The sequence below is a fragment of the Lynx canadensis genome, chromosome C1 (genome assembly GCF_007474595.2).
Source record: "Lynx canadensis isolate LIC74 chromosome C1, mLynCan4.pri.v2, whole genome shotgun sequence".
Lineage (NCBI taxonomy): Eukaryota > Metazoa > Chordata > Mammalia > Carnivora > Felidae > Lynx > Lynx canadensis.
In genome coordinates this window covers 66,924,304-66,937,682 of record NC_044310.1, presented here as the reverse complement: position 1 = coordinate 66,937,682, position 13,379 = coordinate 66,924,304, and positions in this window count along the sequence as shown.

Genomic DNA, 13,379 nt, shown 5'->3' with positions numbered 1-13,379 from the left:
AAGGGGAGAGAGACAGAGCATGAGCGGGGGACAGAGCGGGAGGAGCAGAGAGAGAGGGAGACGTAGAATTTGAAGCAGGCTCCAGGCTCTAAGCTGTCAGCACAGGGCCCAATGCGGGGCTCGAACTCATGAACTATGAGATCATGACTTGAGCCAAAGTCGGACGCTTAACTGACTGAGCCACCCAGGCACCCCATTATCACTTTTTAGGGACCCCAAAAAGTATTCTACTTTATGAAGGTACTTACAAATAAAGAATTGAATGATTTTTTTTAAGTTTATTTATTTATTTATTTTGAAAAAGACAGAGACAGTACGAGTAGGGGAGGGTAGAGAGGTGGAGAGAGAGAGAATCCCATACAGGCTCTGGGCTGCTGCCAGTGCAGAGCCCGATGTGGGGCTCAAACCCATGAAACCATGAGATAGTCACCTGGGCCAAAACCAAGAATCAGACACTTAACCAACTGAGCCACGCAGGCACCCCTAATGAAATGTTTAAAAAGTTAAATGTAGGAAGTATATAAGTAACCTGAATCATACTGTGTGAATTTTACATATTGTATTTGGAATAAACATTTTATTGTGATGCATAAAGAATATGTACAATAAATATTTCATGACAACTCATAAAATCTGTTATTATTATTTGCATTTCCATAGTACAATAGACTTGTATCATAAGAACATTTATATGAAGATATGTTTTTCTTTTTACTTAAAATTCAGTTGTTGTTTTTTTTTAATAAATCAATTTTATACTGCAATCATGCATACCTGATGTGTGTCCTTAATGGCCCTTTATAAAACCAGCATTTAAGCTCTTACCTAATGCAGGGAAATTTGATTTACTAGAATATGCAACTTGATTGCCATAGGAAAATGTTTACAGAGGTTTTGCAGTATTAAAATTGCATCCAATTTCTTTGTACTTAACTGTAAGGAGAATGCAGGGAATAAAGATGAATGATTGACTAATGTCAGAAGGTTCCATATTTATAAACATATGATGCACTGATAAGCCTGGAATGTCATTAATCCACTCTATTCATGTGTAAGTTTTAATGTTCTATGTTTCTGATGATACATAAAAGAAATTATTATAATAGTAGGGAAGGTTTGTTAACATCAATCCTAATGTTTAAACAATGCTGAGCTCCCTGGGCCAGGGAAATCTGTTATTGGGACATCATAGATAAATGATAGATATGAAAACAATAAATAAACACTACAATGTTTTTTTGTAATCATTTTTCATTTTGTCTTTGAGCTTTATTGAACTAATCTGGGCTCAAAGCTCCAAATGAATTGAAAAAAAAAAAGTTTTGGAAATAGATGACTGAGAAATTAGCTTGAGATGCATGTGTAGTCAGTATAATACCATAATACCAAGCCTACATTTTTAACTTTTATTTTCAAAATTAGACAACAGTGAATACTTTCTTGAAATCCGGTGCTTCATTTATGTGTGTGTGTGTGTGTGTGTGTGTGTGTGCGCGCGCGCGCGCGCGTGTGTGTGTCTATTTGGCTGGTTGGTTTCTGCCACATTAGTCTTTTCTAGTTTTTTGTTTTTGTTTTTGTTTCTGTCAATTTTTAAACCATAAACCACTCCTTGTTTCTCATGTTCATAGGAACCTCTTGATCCACATATTCTTGGTGGTATCCTGTGTTCTATTCTCCTTTAACTTTTCTACTTTTAGATACATACCTTGAGGAATTTCGTCTTCTATTCCTATGGTTTCACCTATCAGCTCTTTGCAGGTGATTCTGAAGTCTGTAATTCCAATCAACATTTCTTTCAAAATCCAAACTGATACCCAGTCCTTCTGAATATTTCTGCCTTGACATGCCAAAATAACATGCAAATCAAATCTGGCTTTTCATTGTCCTTTTCCCAAAACAATATCTCATAAGTGTGTGGGGGGGAGGATCAAAAGTAGCAATTCTAGCTCTGAAAGACTTCAGGGAGGACAGAAGAAGCAGAAAAGTAGGAGAAGAAAAAAGCACAGAATTTCTGCCTCTATGGAACAACCTTAACTCTAGGACCTTAACTTTAGTAACAACCTAAAATCTGTGCAGAGAGCACAGGGGCCAAAATGACCCCAGGAAGAGTGGGTGAAGCACACAAGGGCTGTATAAGGGTTTTCCCACAACAATCCTAGGTAAAGCCTGTACCCTGGGCTTGGCTCTCCCTTGTTGGACCTACAGAGGCAAAGACACAATGAAAAGCAAAACCTCTTCTCCCTTTCATCATGTTAGATGTGGGCATTAGAAATGACACAAGGGACTTTGGAAAAATGTTCCCAATGTCCTTTGCTTTATGCCACCATAAAGCTACCTTGGTAGAAGAGCTAAGGAAAAGAAATACTCTTATGTTGGTGCATTAAGAACAGTAGCAAAAGCTAACAAATAGGTTTTCTCCAGTTTCTGGATAAGCATTTACTCAAGTTCCAGCACTGATAGTGACATCAAAATTACACATTTGTCTCACACAGAAAATGTTAACATACTATTGAGAACCAAAATAGATTGAAGAAGGTGAAGGAAATGAAGTAATGCAAATGAAATCATGGGGGATCTAGGTAAAAATATCTTGTTTGTTAATTACAGGCATACGTTAAAATATTTTTTGGTTCCAGACCACCACAATAAAGCAAATCAAGTGAACTTTTTGGCTCTCAGTGCATATAAAAGTTATGTTTACACTAAACTGTAGTCTATGAAGTGTGCAATAACGTTATGTCTAAAAACATGTATGTAAGTTAAATAAAACTACTTTATTGCTAGAAAATGCTAACCACTGGGGGACCTGAGTGACTCAGTTGGTTGAGCATCCAACTATTGGTTTTGGCTCAGGTCATGATCTCACAGGTTGTGAGTCCCAGACCCTTGTTGGGCTCTGTGCTGACAGTGAGAAAAAGAGTAGCCATCCTAGGTCCCTCCTGAGCTGGGTCCCCTGCTCTGCTTACCTCTACCTTTGTAGTGATTCAGATCCTCATCACCACTACTTGGGATTTTTATAGCATCTTGAGTGTCTGAACTATGAGGTTACCTACTTGCACTGAATTAATCCACATTTCTGTTAATATGCTTCCTAAAATATAAACCTGATTGTTTCAATAGCCTCTAATGATTTCTAACTCTTTGGTACAGCTTTAATTCTTTAGTCTGGCATAAGAAACTTCATGCTCCTCCCTGTGTCTTGTCTTCCACTTTAAATTCCATTAGTACCTGCCATTTCAGAATACAGCACACCTCAGTGAGGCTTCCAGGGTCATCTTTCCAGGCCCTGCATATCATCTTCTGTTCATCTTTCAATAATTTGCTAATCTATAGCCTCCTGAAAGAGGTCTTCATTGAATTCTTCTCTCTTCTCTTGTCCTTCCAGGCAGAACCATAGACTTTCTTTTCTATGTTTTCCTATCACCCCAAAGCAAAATCCTCTTTTAAACTTAGAATAATGTTGGGTAGATATTTGATTATATACATCTCTGGTTCATTGTGTTCTGCCATCTTTGAGGAAAGGGGTTTTGTCTTATTTGGTTTTATATATCTGCAAACAGTATACAAGTGGGGGCTTAATATTTGTCTGCCAAGGTTTGAATGTCTCAAGCATGTAATAGAACTGAGGATGTTCATTATACTAGTAACAGTTTCGTTATAAGTCCCAAGTGCTGTATGTGCATTTTGAAAGTCTCTAACAGCAAGGTGAGGTTTTTATCATTTTTTGTTTTTTAACTTTCTTGCAATTTGTAGGTTTCTTGTACATTCATCAATGTGGAGTTCAAACAAGTCCATTCTATATTGAAACTATTCTCAGTTTATATATTATTTTAAATTAAATTATTGTCTACTTGTTTTTGTTTTTTGGTTATCTTCCATGAACACATTGTGTTTGTCAAACTAAATTTATTTTCAAAGAGGGGTAAGCCCTAGATGACTTTCAACGAAGAAGGAATTGGCTACATTAGAATTCAATAAAAGTTTGATAAATGTTTGTTGGATGAATGAAAGTATTTTTTCTCCAAGTGCCTTAGGATGCAACATTAACAAAATGGCCATAAGTGCAGTATTCTGCTTTTCAACATGATTATTCTTTGTTATTTCTTACTGACTAAACTAGGAAATTTTTGGCTAGATACTACTAAGCACATTTGCTAAATCTAAAAAGTAATAAGATGTTTACGGATTTTTCATGTTTCAAATCCATTAATAAGAAGGACCTCAAAATTTAAAGACATACACCATTATATCTGAAAAGCAAACAACAAACTGTAAAAATATTTGTGACCTCATTACCACATAATGACAACCTAAGTACATAAAGATCAACAAAACATATGGGCCAAAGACATGATTAAGCATCTTATGAAACAAGAAATATAGACAGCCATGCACATAAGAAAACATGCACAAATATCAATAATAAAACTGCATATTGAAATATTCAAATATTATTTTTTGCTGATCGAAATAGTATGTTTATCAAAAAATTATATGTATAGGGCGCCTGGGTGGCGCAGTCGGTTAAGTGTCCGACTTCAGCCAGGTCACGATCCCGCGGTCCGTGAGTTCGAGCCCCGCGTCAGGCTCTGGGCTGATGGCTCGGAGCCTGGAGCCTGTTTCCGATTCCGTGTCTCCCTCTCTCTCTGCCCCTCCCCCGTTCATGCTCTGTCTCTCTCTGTCCGAAAAATAAATAAACGTTGAAAAAAAAAAATTATATGTATAGATTTTGGGAGAAAAGACACACTCACATGCTGTTTGTTTGTAAGGTAGATCTGTACAATTTTTCCAAAGAAAATATGGTAGTAAATTGTTAAAGTAACCAGATTAAGCTCAAAGAGAGTTGCTCATGCTAAGCCCCACCTTAGCAAACCAAAACTTAACTAAATTTCTATACTTGGCTCTCCCGGCAAAGAAAGGTCTGGATCAGCTACTCAGTACTTGTTTCCTCAGCACAAACTACCCTAACTTAGCTCTAAGACTGCCTTCCACATTTAAGGAAATGTGTTGCATCTAAGGAACCCATCGGCAAATGCCCAGCGCATCTTCCTGTTCCTTCTCACTCTGGTCTATAACAATCTCTTTCCTCGTATAACTCCTCAGAGTTTCTTACTCTCTACTATATTGGATGTTGTTAGATTCATGAATCACTGAATAAAAGCTTACTAGATCAGTAAATTGTCTGTGGAAAATTTTCTTTTATCACTAGATCAAAAGATTGAAATATATTAATATCCTTAAATCTGGTCATTGCATTTCTAGAAATTTGTCCTACTAAAATAGTAGCAACACATTTTTTTTTTTAATTTTTTTTTCAATGTTTATTTATTTTTGGGACAGAGAGAGACAGAGCATGAACGGGGGAGGGGCAGAGTGAGAGGGAGACACAGAATCGGAAACAGGCTCCAGGCTCCGAGCCATCAGCCCGGAGCCTGACGCGGGGCTCGAACTCACGGACCGCGAGATCGTGACCTGGCTGAAGTCGGACGCTTAACCGACTGCGCCACCCAGGCGCCCCACACATATTTTTTTTAATTTTATTTTTTTTAGTTTACATCCAAATCAGCATACAGTGAGTAGCAACACGTATTTTTATTCATTGATCTATTATATAATTGTGATATTGTGACTTGTAATACAAATATATATTAGATTTTCATACTTATTTCTACCACAGGACTCCTAAAACACATGGAATTTCCTAAGTGATAAAGCAATAGAGATATCTTTTATTATTGATAACAAGCCCCTTTCAACCAAATTAACCACGTTAATAAGGTAACTTTTGGAAAGCCCCTAATGACGGGTTTGGTTGCTAGGGGAGCTAACCATGTGATTGGAACTTTCAATCCTCCCACTCAACCTCTAGTGGGGAGAGAGGGATTAGTGACTGAATTAATCAGTAATGCCCAATGTTGCAATAAAAAATGCTTGTGTAATATAGCCTCCACAAAACTCCAAACTGGTGAGGTTTGGAGAGTTTTCATGTTGGTTGAATCAGAAGGCATCTATGTGCCTGGAGAATGACATGTGGCAAACTCTGTGGGGACAGAAGTTCCTATGCTTGGGACCCTGCTGGACCTCACCCTACATATCTTTTCATCTGGCTGTTCATTTGTATCTTTTAATAACCTTTGTAATAAATCAGTAATCTTATAAGTAAACTGTTTTCCTTAGTTCTGTGAGCTGCTCTAGCAAATTAAGGTATGAATAATGGGATCCTCAAATTTTTAGCTTACTCAAGGAAAGGGTAGTAGAAATCTCTGATTTGTATCTGGTTGTTCAGAAGCACAGGTAACAACCTGGAGTTGCAATTGACATTTGAAATGGGGAGAAGGGGCAGTTTTGTTGGATTGAGCCCTTAATCTGTGGATTGTGGTAGATAGTGTTCAAACTGAATTGAATTGTAGGATGTCCAGTTGGTGTACAGAATTCTTTGGTGTGGGGAAAACCACACACACACGCACACACGCACGCACACACACACACACACACATCTGGTTATCAGAAGTGGCAGAAGTGAAGTATTGAGAATAGTTCTGTGCATAGATGGAAAACAGAAGAGCTTTTTTTTCTTATTCCCTACACAATAATTAAAACTGAAAATGAACTATTGATCACAGACTAAGAAATTATTTAAAAATTAAGAAATAAACATTATTTGTTATGTGTCACTAAAATCATTTTAATATTCAATCAATGACATTGCAAATTTTTGTTAAATAAGGATGGTTGTCATGAATTTACAAGACTCCGTATGGCATATGATGCCAGTTTTATCAATGTATATACACTGGTATTTGAAAGCTTCTCAAGCATCTGGTGTACATTTACCTTTATTACTGTTAATACTCATTTCTACCGTTCACCTAGACTATGAGGATAAATAATAACAGAGCAATACTGGGGAAATGGCCATGAAAGAAAAAGAAAAACATAGATTTCCTTGGTATAGTAAAAGGGTATGACATGGTTGGAGATTCCTATAATATTTATTCCTATATTGTTATTTATTCCTATTATGTGTAAGCATAAAGCAAAAAGATGTTCCCTGTGGTGGGTGATAAGAGATCGACAAGAAGGGTTGGTGATACCTAATATAAATGTATTTATAAATAAAATGTAATAGGTGATGCCTATTATAAAGGCCAGTATATGACTTGTTGAAAAGTTAGACATTTTCCCATAGGCAAACAAACACACAGATAGATAAAATTTTCCTGGTAGAACAAATCAGATTTGTATTATAGAAAAATCACTCAAGAAGCAATGTGAGCAATAATTTTATGAGGAAGAACTGGAGAATGAGACTTCCATTAGGAAGTCATTTTTAATTCTTTATTTGGGGGATAGAGAGAGAGTGAATGAACACTGTGACAATGGCCATGGAGAGGAGTTAGATTTGACACAGTTTCTGACTCACTACAGAGATGAAGAAAAGAAAGAGAAGTCATATAAACCTCAGAAGTTCCTAGCTTGGGCAGATGATCTCTTGGTGACTTTATTATCTATTTTACAGAAAAATGAGGAGCAGTAGACATGTATAGAGGGAAGAAGATGGATAATTACTGGATTTATTTTTGTTTCTTGGGAATCATCAATGTGATTATTTTTACTAGAGAGTTGGCAATCCTGGATTTATTCCTTCAGGATTTGGAGCTAGAGGTTCAGATTTGAAAGTCTTTAAGATTTGAGCATAGTTATAGTTCATATTGTATGTTTTTATCTATAATATTATTTCATTGAGTGAAGAATATTTAATGCAGGATTGGAATATGGAAGATTGTGAATTGGATAAAGTTCACATGTCTGAAAAATGCAGAATTCTGGGTCCTCAAAAGTAAAATAGTTTGTTATTTTATATTTTCTAGACTCAAAGGCTTTTTTTCTTCCAAGCTACATAATTGTATTGTCATCAATATCTACAACAATGAAGATTTCTGAAACCCTGGATGGAAATTCCAGGATCTAACAGCTTTTGTTTTTCTGAAAACCTTGGGTAATTTTCTCCATATTCTTTAACCTATTTCTATATTTTTGTAGTCTATCCTTCATATATTTCTTTCTGTATTCAGTGAAAATTTATTGAGCACATACTACTCAGGTACGGTTCTAGAGTCTAGATATATAGCATTTAAATACATGCCCTAAAAACTCTTATGTCTATCAGGGAGAAAGTAGTCAAATGCTTGAGCAAAATATAAAAATTTTCAAAGCTCCCCTTCAACCTTTACTCCAAAATAACAATACTTAGTTACTTCTGTATCTGCCCCAGAATAGAAGACAAAGGATGACAACTTGGATAAAGAACTCCCTCAGTCTAATAAGCAAATAATTAATTCTTTATCTACTTCATAAGGAGTTCTGCTCTAATGGTTGAGATTGAGCACAAAGTTTTCAAATGGGTGATTTCTCCATGGAACACAAATTGAGTTTTTCTCTTAAATGAAAGAAATGATAGTTTCAGTTAAAAAACATATTGTGGTTTTTTTTTTTTTTATTTCAGTTAGTGCCATATTGTCCTGCATATATTTCTCTGTGTTCTCAGATTAATATGCCTTCTTTTTAACCTTAAAGAGTCTTTTACTAATGATTTCCAACTAAAAATTCAATTCCAACTTAATGTTCTAAATATATCTATTAGAAAGTTCAATTGCATTCATGATTAAACCAATTTGATGTTCTTATTCTAAAGATCTTTACTAATTTTTAACATAGAGGATTTTGTCTTAAGTTTATTAATTTTAGCACATCACTTTTATTTTAGTGAAATATTTTAATTTTCAAAACATCAGATAGTATTGCAAAGATGTTCAGGTCAAATAAAATATGTACCATTTTAAATATCATCTGGACAAATTGTTATATACTTTCTTTAGTCATCTTGATAAAATATTTATTTTTTTTATTTTTTTTAAAAATTTTTTTTTTCAACGTTTATTTTATTTTTGGGACAGAGAGAGACAGAGCATGAACGGGGGAGGGGCAGAGAGAGAGGGAGACACAGAATCGGAAACAGGCTCCAGGCTCCGAGCCATCAGCCCAGAGCCCGACGCGGGGCTCGAACTCACGGACCGCGAGATCGTGACCTGGCTGAAGTCGGACGCTTAACCAACTGCGCCACCCAGGCGCCCCTTGATAAAATATTTAAAGAATATTTTTATTTAAGTTTGGTAGCAAAAATTTATGAGTTAAGTGAACTATATTTTAAATTCATTTAGTAGTATAACCATGTTAAATCATACAGCAGAAAAGACTGCTGGAGAACTCAAATGACCATGAAGCAGTCTTACTAACAGATTTTGTGAGAAAGTTTACACAGTTTATTATTTTACAAATGTGTATCCGTTAGATCTCCACATCACTGAAGGTGAGCATCCCTAAGAATGCATCGCTTCCTACCTTACCTAGCATATGGTCCCATATCCTTAGTAGTTACTTTGAACTACACTTTTCAATACTGTTTCTCTTTGCTTCTTGGAGCAGACTAACTTATGTATCACTGATATCTCTGAAAACTCACTTCTTGAAAAGCATTCTGTCATTCCATTCTATCACTTGAGAAGATTTTTTCTTGTCTGGCAGTTGATGCACACAGAAAAACAAGTCGTTGAGAGAAACCAGGGAGGGATGGGGAGATAGAGAGAGGAAGAGAGAGAGAGAGAGAGAGGAGAGAGAGAGAGAGATAGAGAGGAGAGAGAGAGAGAGAGAGAGAAGCAATTTAGGTTTGGTGTGGGCATCAAAGATTTCCAGGATACTTTTTTGGCAGAAAGCAAAGTGGCTCCTCTAGTCAGAGGTAGGGGCTAGAAGTGTGAGAAGGAATGAAATTTCCTGTGAAATTGGCTATGGCAGAGATTGAGGCTTGAATTTTGTGTGTCCTTTTTATACTTATATTTAATGGTTCTTGCTTAATTTTAAATGACATTTCTTTGTAAATTCTCAAGGATAACTTGTTTTCAGAGGATTCAGAGAAAGGAGATTTATACTCATTTCAATGAGAATCTCAGGAGTGCTACATTCTCCACCTGTAAGGGTAATGGCAGAAAAGGCAAGGACACCGGAGGAAGGTGATTTGGGGGCAAAGGATGTCAGGGACATTGTACCTGAAAGGACCATACTGGGTCTTTTCTTTAAAACCTCAGTTTTATAAAGATCATGTGATCACACATTTACCAACATATATGGAGAATGTCAGTACATTGACATTATTCCCCCAGGTTTCATGTTGTTAAATTTGGTTCATTTTACATGCCTGTCAAAATCCTTTAAATTTGGATTTTGTCATTCAGCTTATTCAATCATTCCTTCCAGCCTGTATATCAACATGGTCAGTGTTTCAATCAGATAATCAACAATGGATGATACATATAAAGTTGTGTCACAAATCTACACCCTGGTATTATTGTTTATTTCCTACTGTTTCCTCTGATCCACATAGATACTATCCACTAAGTCATTAATTGTACAAGTAAGACAGGTTGTCCTGGGCTAAGTAAAATCCAGATGTTTATACTACATACTTGTCTATCAGGTTAGAAACGCAGCAGAAAATATTTATGTAGGATCTTTTCATGATTACAGTTTTAAAACACAAAATTATTAGTATCTTACTGTTCATTTTGTACTTGATAAAATGATATTGTTTTAATACTTAGTGGAAGACATTCGGTACATTGTTTTTAATCTAAGACCTATTGTACTTTGATTTTCTGATTTGATATGTGTGATTTTTTAATCCCATTTTTACTTTTAGTATATTTCATTCTTAAGAGCTCTTATTCATCAAACATTAAATGCATTAGATGTAAAACAAAAGAGGTTGAAATTAACTTATACCTGTCTTTTTTGGGGATAGTTCTTTTATTTTAGTTGCTTGGGAAGCTGATAGAATAATTTTTCCAAAGACCACCCTATGATATTATTTGTCATATTTCTATAAAAAGGCTAAAAATGACATATCAATTTATGGCTGTCAAAATAAGTACCATTCACAAGTGTACATTTTCTTTATTTTTGTGTGAGGTTGGAAGAAAAAGGCTGTGTAAAAGTGAGCACAATGCCTACTCATTTCACTAACAGATCTATACTGATACACCTGTATCAGTGTCAAATTTATCAGTTAAAATGACAATTAATTTGTTAGTAGAGGCATTGTTTATCAATAGAGATAAAAATGGAAATAATGGCTCCCTGAAACAAATCCTTATATTGCTACCAAATCTGGACATACATTTGTAATCCTTCTGCCATTGAGTCAGGAAAAGAACAAGTGGAAAAAGAAAAGAAATGAAACTGAGGAGGTAAAAATAAGAAATGAATAGGGAAGAATAACAAGATAAATTCAGACTGACATTAGATTTCTTTTAATTTTAGAAATGAGTGAATAGTAAAGGAATAGCTATCTGTCTGTCTATCTGCCTATATATCTATCCATCATCTATCATCTATCATTTATCTATCCATCCATCCATCCATCCACTGAAGAGATGCTTTCCCCATTCTCATTTCTCTAACAAATTCCTCCTAAATGCTGTATCACTAGAATTCATTCCTGTTAGAGAATAAAAATGATCTTTGACAATATCCATTTGACATTCCTTTTTTTTTGCATATGCTTATCTAAATATGAAAACCAAAAAGGTGCTACAAAAATGGTCTTATTTTAAAATCTTGAAGATAGTCATATAAGATAAAAATGGACTGACCTGAATTTGTGATGACAAGTTGAATAGATTGACAACTGAAAGAACAACTAACATGTAGTAAGAGCTTAGTCTGTAACCATCAATTTGCTGTATTTTATATTATTTTTAGGTCTGAGAAATCTGAAGCCTCAGGAAGTTAAACATCTTTCCAAAATCCTCATTATTATAATTAAGGCTACAATGATTCTCTATTATCTATATGCAAGGCTGCACTTTTTCCTCATTACTGATAACTTTCTTGAATGAAAGGGACACTTAAATACTATGAAAAAGTAGTGTAATTGTTGAAATAAATTATTACAAATGTATACCACTCTGTGTGGGGTTTGTGTATTCTCCATCTTTTGGCCTCCCTTTAAGGAGAGATTTGAATAGCCACTCTGTCAAAAAATATTATTTGAGTACCCATTCTAAGGCAAGCATTTTGATATGTGCTCAGAATACATACAGAAGACAAGATCTGTCTATTAAAGGACTTAAGATTCTAGTAAAAAGTGAAAAACTGTAAACACATAATTGGGTTATGAACTTTATAATAGGGGCTTTTTATTACATGCCTTCACAGGTGAGGAAATTCTTGCTCTAGACCTTGAAAATAGGTGGATGTTCAACAAGGAATTGAGCGGTATAGGTTTTCTAAGCAGAAGGAAAGATGAGCCATAATGCTAAGGCAGGCATGCCTCAATGGTAGGTTTTGGAAATTGTAAATGTTTAATATGACTGGACTGGACTGACATAGAAATGCAGTGATGCTAGGGTTTAGAGAAAGTTCAGACTGTGAAGCACACAGATTGTGCCAGGACTATACATTTTTCTAGATTTAATGGAAGGACCCTGAATGGCCTTAATATGGAGAAGTCAATGTCATATTTACGTGAGGAGACCTTGTGCCTCCTCTTCCTCTGTGGAATGGTACAGAGCATGCAAACAAATGATGTTCAGAGAGGATGTTCAGCACTTTCTAACACTGCAAAAAATAATCCGCTCTTACTCTGTGATGAGTCTTGGTGCTAAAGATGTGTGGATTCAATTTGGGCTTAAGAAAATATTAATTGAAAAAAAAATACTAATTTTAAAAGTTCAATGGTACTGTGTTTAGTTATGTATAATTCCCAAATGGGTTACGAGAGACATTGTATGTAACCTAATAAATTACCAGGGTACTAGGCTACTGTTCTTTCAATCTGGGGATTGGGTGTTCTTTAAATATGGAGAGCGGTGTGAGTTTGTCCTAAGGCACTTTCCCCTTGTGCAGCTGCCACAGTGTTTCGCCTCCACACCTTGCCTTGTTTTGCTCTCCCAGCTCAGTAGTTTCATACCTGAGGCTAATTCATTCGTAATTCTCTCCTGTAGTTAAACCAGCTGTTTTGTAATAACGTTGTTGATTTCTCTGAATGGATAGTACAGAGAGCAGTCTTTTACATTATCATAACATTTGTAAGACATGAGCCCTAGAGGATCTGGGAAAATCTATAGTATGAGAGAACATAAAATGTTTCTCTAATTTCAAAATATTTTGTTAACATGGAAATGCAGTAAGAAGGAATAATGGCAGTCACTTGCCTAGTAGTGATTCTGAAGAGCAGTGGTCTGTAAAGTCAGATTAAAAAAAAATAAGTAAATGTTCGTCCGTCAAGGCTGTATATCTCTTTATGTTCCAAAACAACTTGGCAG